The sequence below is a fragment of the Agelaius phoeniceus genome, unplaced genomic scaffold, assembly GCF_051311805.1.
Source record: "Agelaius phoeniceus isolate bAgePho1 unplaced genomic scaffold, bAgePho1.hap1 Scaffold_375, whole genome shotgun sequence".
Classification (NCBI taxonomy): Eukaryota; Metazoa; Chordata; class Aves; order Passeriformes; family Icteridae; genus Agelaius; species Agelaius phoeniceus.
The window spans coordinates 1-7,668 of record NW_027509969.1 but is presented as its reverse complement, the minus strand read 5'-3'; the positions used below and the strand labels follow the sequence as shown (position 1 = coordinate 7,668).

At 44.5% G+C, this 7,668-nt stretch overlaps 1 long non-coding RNA gene across 1 annotated transcript; it reads right to left on the bottom strand.

Annotated features, from left to right (window-relative positions):
- Positions 1-395: 395 nt before the first annotated feature.
- Positions 396-3,571, bottom strand: LOC143693183 (uncharacterized). The gene is made up of 2 exons (XR_013180702.1): positions 2,736-3,571; positions 396-2,005 (listed from the first exon to the last, which is right to left on the bottom strand). It is a non-coding gene; the product is annotated as an uncharacterized LOC143693183 (long non-coding RNA).
- Positions 3,572-7,668: the final 4,097 nt, after the last annotated feature.

The following is a 7,668-nucleotide window of genomic DNA, read 5'->3' as shown; positions in this document are numbered from 1 at the left end:
TCTCCCGCTGCCGCGTCCCGCGGGCGGCCCGGCCACGGCGCGGACACGACCGGGAGCGCGGGCTCGGGCAGGAGCTCATTAGGCTGGGAGCGCACTGGCGCTAAGCAGCGCGCACGAGAGCAGCAGGCTCGCTTCGCCTGAGCTCGGCTCGCTTCGCTTCAGGCAGCCTCGGAAGCCTCGCCTCGGTTCGCTCGAGGCCCTCAGGGTCGGCCGCTCTCGCCTTGCTTCGGCCGAGCTCGTGCGATTCCCCCGAAGGCGGCGGCGTTCGGTTGTGTTTTTAGAAATAGCCTCCTCTATCGATTGGATCTCTCTACAGTTAGATTTATATTTCTAGAATACTTCTATTAATCCAAACAAAAACCCCATCTCTAACCAAATAAATACACGAAAACACCTTCTTTTAAACGGTATCGAAATATTTTTATACTTTGTGTAATTATACTCACATTTATATTTATCGTTTCTTTTGATGCAATCTATTAATAATTATCTATAATATCTATAAAATTCTAGACATGTATTTAAAGTATTATCTATATTATGTATCGTATCTACTGCTGCAACTGATTTTTTCTTCTAGTTTTAAACTTTATCTGTATGTATTTATGATATCTTTCTAGACTTAGATTTCTACCTTCATATTCTTTGTATTTATCATTTTTATCATCAAAACCCTGCCTATTGACAAGTTAAAAAAACCGCTTTCTTTAACGATCTAAAAAATATTTTTATACTTATAATTTTCATATTTCTATTTATAATTTGCTCTCTAGTACGTGATAACATACCTGCTCCTGCACCGCAGTGGGGCTCCCTCTCCTGGGCACCTCGGGGTGCCCCCAACGGCATCAGAGCCCCGAGTCTTCACCCCCCCCCCTTTTCCTCTAGTTAGAAACTACACTGGAACTTTTTTCTGGAAACAAAGACATGACCTAAATCCTCTCCCCATGTCCTAGACAGATAGATGTTCAGTTCTTAGTTGACTGGGCAGCAGTTTCTTCAATAGAATGATAAACAATATGGAAAGGTTTTAGCTACAAGCAAATAGGCAAATCGGAACAAGGTCCTGGTGGCCAGCCACTGCAGTTCTTTTGAAGCAATTTTTTAAACAATCAAATACTGATACCACAAAAAATAAAGCAAAAAGCTGACTACTGGCTAAGAAAGAAGGAAAAATTAACTTTTGACGACAACAACAACATTCCAAGGACACAGGCTTTTTTCCAATCTCAGACCTTATTACTACTACCTCTCTTGGGAATTCTCATCGTGGATCCCAAAAGGAATAAATCCCTCAGCGTGTCCTAAAGCACCAAGGAGCTACCTACAAGTGAAGGTGGCTACTTTCAGTGCAGACACAGCTGATGACACAGCAGTAGCACAGTTCCGTGCTGCACAGGGATAGTACTGTCTCCTCTTCTCCAGCAGCTGACTCTCTCCTGCCATGGCTTCTGTAAATGCATCAGAGCACGACCTTAACCACAAACAGGCAAGAAAACACCATCCGAAGTCTTTCATTAAGCAGTACAAGAAGGGTTCCAAGCAGAGACCAACAGAATTTCAAGGAAGCAGTATGCAATTAAACCCCCTCAGATTTGTTCAAGTAGCCGGCAAAATGGAACCATTCAGAAACGACAAAGAAAACCCCCCCAAGTATTTATACAGGAGTCCTTAATGTCAGAAAGGGGATGACAGGTTATGTTCAGATAAGATGAATGTTTATTTGGATCTATAAATAAACTTCTCTCGTGGTCCTTTGCCAAAAAATAGAACCTACAAGTGAACACCTACACCTGCCTCAAGAGACCTAACGAGCCCCTGGCAGCCACCGGCATCAAAGCGCAGTGGATGTTTCTAATCCAGGCTAAGGAGAACAATGTCACCTTTTGTTCTCTCCAGTTTGTTTCCTCTGCAGTCCTAGTTGCTTCTTATGATTTTTACAGTCTCTGTATCTTCTCGGGCAGCGCTGAGTCTGACGACCGGGATACGAGAGTCCTTCCCTGCCCTACGGAGAGAACCAGGAAAAAAAGTTCAAAAAAGAACAGGGCAGTTTGAAGTTAATACCTCCGACGAGAAGCAGCACCCGACAAACAGAGCAACGGTGAACAAAGCGTGACACCTCCCTGGGGACAGAAGACTTACAAACTCTCCGGGATTTACAATTCTAGTAACCAAGCCCTTCAGCACAGCAGCCAAGTGTCCCATTAGGTGGTGCTGCACCAAAGCACGATCCGAGAGGTTCCAAAGAGTGAAATGCACGTTACTGTCCAAAGACGTAAAATCTTGCAAAATAACAAAACTACAATAGATCTAAACTACAGGGCAAGAGTACAAGTGTTAGCTTGAGGAGCTGGAACCATCCAGGTGAGCAACTGCTAACCGGATCCTCAACAGACTTTGAGGAACCCTTCAGGATACAGAAGGGTTTTCCCCAGAAATTGCACAGGCCGAGTTTTGATAGAAGTACACTTGCCAGATGCTCAGAAACGTCACCCATCCTCCTCCGGGTGTCCTGAGAGAGCTGCGAATGGCTCTCACCTGGTTTGAGCTGGTTCTGTAAGGGCTCAGGCTGAATTTCACCAGATGCAACCAAACTGGGCAACACCCAGTGGGACAGAAGGAACCCAAAGCTTGTTTTACCCAACGCTTGGGTAAGCAGAGCTCCAGCAAATACTGAGGAAACGGACAGAACGGGGTAACAAATAATAAACATAACTTTTTTTTTTTTAACTTGCCTTTTTTTTTTTTTTTTCAGATGAGCAAAACAATTAAGGAGAAGGTGAAAACCTCACCATGACTGAACATTTCATCACCTGTAAGCTGACCATCCTTAGCATAGAGGACTCCAAATTTAAAATTCACCGATCCCAGGAAAATAAAACCAAATATTATTTGGTGAACAGTCAAACAGAAGACATAAAAATTTGTTTCCTCTAATCTTTGCATACATCCTACACGTTAGAACATACATTTTATACCATCTCCTACTACACAATAATTTACCTTTAAACTTTGATAGTATAGCATAAAATCATTAACTTAGACGGGTGATCAATTATTATTAAGTTGGTGCTTCAAGTTATTTTTGCTGTCAGGTTCAAAAAAACATGACTTCTTTTTACTGTAACGAGCAATTGATTTAGAAGTCATCAAAAGCCCATCCAAATACAAAGCCGCATTCACCGGACGGGTCTGTGAGCAAGAAGTAGTTAGGCTTGTACTCACCTCTTGCCCTTCAAGAACCAATAAATCCTGTCAACAAAAACAGCATCTTTAGCCCCCTCCTATTAAAGATTCTACAAGGATGATGGTTTTATTGGTGTTTAGAAGTTTGGATTTGAAATGGCCAGTTCAATGGATAAAGAGACAGTTTAAGTAGTATTAGATTATTATTATTATTCTTATTAGCTACTGGAAGAAACAAACCAGTAGGATCTATACTTAATTACTTCTATTTCCAGGAAATCATAAAGAAAAAGAACCAAACCAAAAAAAGTCACTTCCTACCTTTTGTATCTCAGGATGAAAAATGTCTCTTGGGCTCTTCTCCAGTTTCTCCAGACTCCTGGCACTGAAATGCAAATGAACGAGTGCTTTATAGGAGGGCAAGTGCACATTCCAACCCCGAACCCCCAACCGATGGCAGTTACAGCGCTTACAAAATGAATCCTTCCCAGAGCCTCTGGGAAATGGAACGGTTTGTGCAACTGCCATTTCTCCCCCAAAATACTAACTCCCAACACTTCCTAAACTGAGTTTGCATTTTAGAAACAGAAATTAGGGAGACTCAGGGTGGAGATCAGGTTGAAATTGATTTCCTTCTAAAGCACAGGGGCTCTGTTCCATCACCCTTCACTTTGGCTCCACACGGAATCACAGGGAGCATTTTAGGAGGGCTCAAGAACCAATTCTATTTCTCTCTTTTTTCTAGTGCTCTCTCTTCCTAAATAATTCAAGGCAAGTCAAATGAAAAAGGACAAGTTCAGCAGCAAATTCACACTTTTTCCCTTTGTCTGCTCAAGAACAGGCTTTAAAACCACTTCTTGCTGCCTTCAACGGTTAAGACTTGCAAAACAGTTTCGCAAGTTTGATAGGTTTATCATAAAAACCACAGAACGCAAGCTCTGAATGACAGGAAAAGGTACACAGGCAAATATCTCAGCTGATGGTGGCTTATTTGTAAACACAGACCTTAACGGAGATTGCACGGAGAATGTTTCAGTGGGACTCTAAGGGAAAAATATTTCCTGAGTACCCTGTAAACAAGAAAAGCTAGGATATATTACAGGACATACCCACGTGTTCTGCATATTCAAATAGGATTATCAATAAAAACATTTAAGAAGGAAGAAAACCAAGGTAATTTTACTCAGCTATATTTACTGCCGATTTAGAGGGAAAACAAAAAAAAAAGTGAACCAGAAACGCCTACAGTAGAACTTTAAAACAATTGCTTGGATAAAAGCAGCTCATGGAACATGAAGTAGAAAAAAAGCGAAACCAGTATCAGACCTGCCTATTTTCTTACCATTGCACAAGAAAATCCGACAAGCGGTAGAAAGTCACTGCCTAAAACCGATCCTAGGACGTAACCGAGAACAATGGAGGCATTTGCTAATCTAAACGGAAACCTTTTCCGGACCCTAGTGTCAAATCACACGTTTTGTCTCTCAGCAGCTCGAGGCTGGAGAGCATTTCCCCTGGGGGTCGGGAGGGCAGGGGCACAAGGGGCTGAGTTTGCCGATCGCACCTGTGCCATCAGAAGGATCCTGCCCGGCGCTCCTTGCGCTCGCCATTCTCCGGGCCATCGCTGTGTTTTACTGCTCAGCGATGCCGCTCCATCTGTTTGCGTGGAAGGAAGAGCCACGAGCACTGAGGCACTCAGCAGCCGTGTCATGCCAGCGATGTCGAGCGCTCTCTGCTCGCAAGGCTGAGCACGCCGCGGAGCCGCCTCCGCAGCCGCTCGTCCGCCCCCGCCCGCAGCAGCGGCAGCGGCCCGAGGGAGACGGCTGCAGCTCGGCGGCTCCCGCGCCTCCGCCAGCCCGAGGGCAGCCGCCGCACAGTGACCGCGGCAGCGCCCGGCGCCGCTCGCCCGGGGCGGCTCCTGCAGCTCCCGGCCCGCGGCAGCAAAGCACCGCCTGGCGCTCCGCCATCGGCGGGCGGCAGCGCGCCCCGCCCGAGCTCAGCCCCCGCCACCGGGACCGCTGAGCGAGGCCGAGGCACCGGGCAGACGCCCCTTCCGCGCCGCTCGGCTCCGTGCGGGCGGCCGGACGGAGGCTTCGCCCCTCCAGCGTCGCTGCCGCGGCTCCGTCCCGCGCGGCACAGGCGCCGGGAGCTCCCCGCGCCCAGCCCGCTCCCCCGGCGAGCGGCCGCCTCGGCCCGCCAGCCATTCATATGGCGCGTCGGCCGTTGCGTCAGACGCCGCGCTTTACGGCCGCAGGGCCTGCCGGGAGTTGGAGTCTCGGACTGACAGCCACCGCTCCGTTCTCCGCCACCGGGAGCTGCGCTCCCGCCAGGGGATCAAACGGCTCCTTCGCTCCTGGGCGCGGAAGCACCTTAGGCAGCACCGCCCCTCCCGAATGTCGTTTCTTTTCCACTCCAACTCTTTTTTCTTTTTTTCACTCTGTTTTTCACCCCCTTTTCCACTTTCGCTCTTTCTTTTTCACTCTCACCCTTTTCCTTTTTCATTTTTTTCCTCCTTTCTCTTCCTCCTTTTTTTTTTCTTCCCTTCCTTTTTCCTTTTCTTTCTTTCGCTCTTTCTTTCTTTCTGTCTGTCTTTCTCTATTTCTTTCTTTCTCTCGCTGTCTTCCTGTCTCTCTCTTTCTTTCTTTCTTTCTGTCTGTCTCTCTGTCTCTCTCTCTTTCTTTCTTTCTGTCTGTCTCTCTGTCTCTCTCTCTGTCTCTCTTTCTTTCTTTCTCTCTCTCTTTCTTTCTTTCTGTCTGTCTCTCTGTCTCTCTCTCTGTCTCTCTTTCTTTCTTTCTTTCTCTCTCTCTCTTCTTTCTTTCTGTCTGTCTCTCTTTCTTTCTCTTTCTGTCTCTCTTTCTTTCTTTCTTTCTTTCTCTCTCTCTCTTTCTTTCTCTCTCTCTCTCTCTTTCTTTCTCTCTTTCTCTCTATCTCTCTGTCTTACTTTCTTTCTTTCTCTCTTTCTCTCTCTCTCTTTCTGTCTCTTTCTTTCTCTCTCTTTCTGTCTCTCTTTCTGTCTCTCTCTTTCTGTCTCTCTTTCTTTCTCTCTGTCTTTCTTTCTCTCTGTCTTTCTTTCTCTCTGTCTTTCTTTCTCTCTGTCTTTCTTTCTTTCTCTCTCTTCTTTCTTTCTTTCTTTCTCTCTCTCTCTTTCTTTCTCTCTCTCTCTTTCTTTCTCTCTGTCTTTCTTTCTTTCTCTCTCTCTCTTTCTTTCTTCTCTCTCTTTCTTTCTCTCTGTCTTTCTTTCTTTCTTTCTCTCTCTCTCTTTCTTTCTCTCTCTCTCTTTCTTTCTCTCTCTCTCTTTCTTTCTCTCTGTCTTTCTTTCTTTCTTTCTCTCTCTCTCTTTCTTTCTCTCTGTCTTTCTTTCTTCTTTCTCTCTCTCTTCTTTCTTCTCTCTGTCTTTCTTTCTTTCTCTCTGTCTTTCTTTCTTTCTTTCTCTCTCTCTCTTTCTTTCTCTCTGTCTTTCTTTCTTTCTCTCTCTCTCTTTCTTTCTCTCTGTCTTTTCTTTCTTTCTTTCTCTCTCTCTCTTTCTTTCTCTCTGTCTTTCTTTCTTTCTCTCTCTCTTTCTTTCTTTCTGTCTGTCTGTCTCTCTCTCTGTCTCTCTTCTTTCTTTCTTTCTCTCTCTCTTTCTTTCTTTCTGTCTTTCTTTCTTTCTTTCTCTCTCTCTCTTTCTTTCTCTCTGTCTTTCTCTCTCTCTCTCTTTCTTCTCTCTCTTTCTTTCTCTCTCTCTCTCTTTCTTTCTCTCTGTCTCTCTCTCTCTTTCTTTCTCTCTGTCTTTCTTTCTTTCTTTCTCTCTCTCTCTTCTTTCTCTCTGTCTCTCTCTCTCTTTCTTTCTCTCTGTCTTTCTTTCTTTCTTTCTCTCTCTCTCTTTCTTTCTCTCTGTCTTTCTTTCTTTCTTTCTCTCTCTTTTCTTTCTCTCTGTCTTTCTTTCTTTCTTTCTCTCTCTCTTTCTTTCTCTCTGTCTTTCTTTCTTTCTTTCTCTCTCTCTCTTTCTTTCTCTCTGTCTTTCTTTCTTTCTTTCTCTCTCTCTCTTTCTTTCTCTCTCTTTCTTTCTTTCTCTCTCTCTCTTTCTTTCTCTCTGTCTTTCTTTCTTTCTTTTTCTCTCTCTTTCTTTCTCTCTCTCTCTTTCTTTCTCTCTCTCTCTCTTTTCTCTGTCTTTCTTTCTTTCTTTTCTCTCTCTTTCTTTCTCTCTCTCTCTTTTCTTTCTCTCTCTCTCTTTCTTTCTCTCTCTCTCTCTCTTTCTTTCTCTCTCTCTCTTTCTTTCTTTCTCTCTGTCTTTCTTTCTTCTCTCTCTTTCTTTCTTTCTTTCTCTCTCTCTCTTTCTTTCTTTCTCTCTGTCTTTCTTTCTTTCTCTCTCTTCTCTTCTTTCTTTCTCTCTGTCTTTCTTTCTTTCTCTCTGTCTTTCTTTCTTTCTCTCTCTCTCTTTCTTTCTTCTCTCTGTCTTTCTTTCTTTCTCTCTGTCTTCTTTCTTTCTCTCTCTCTCTTTCT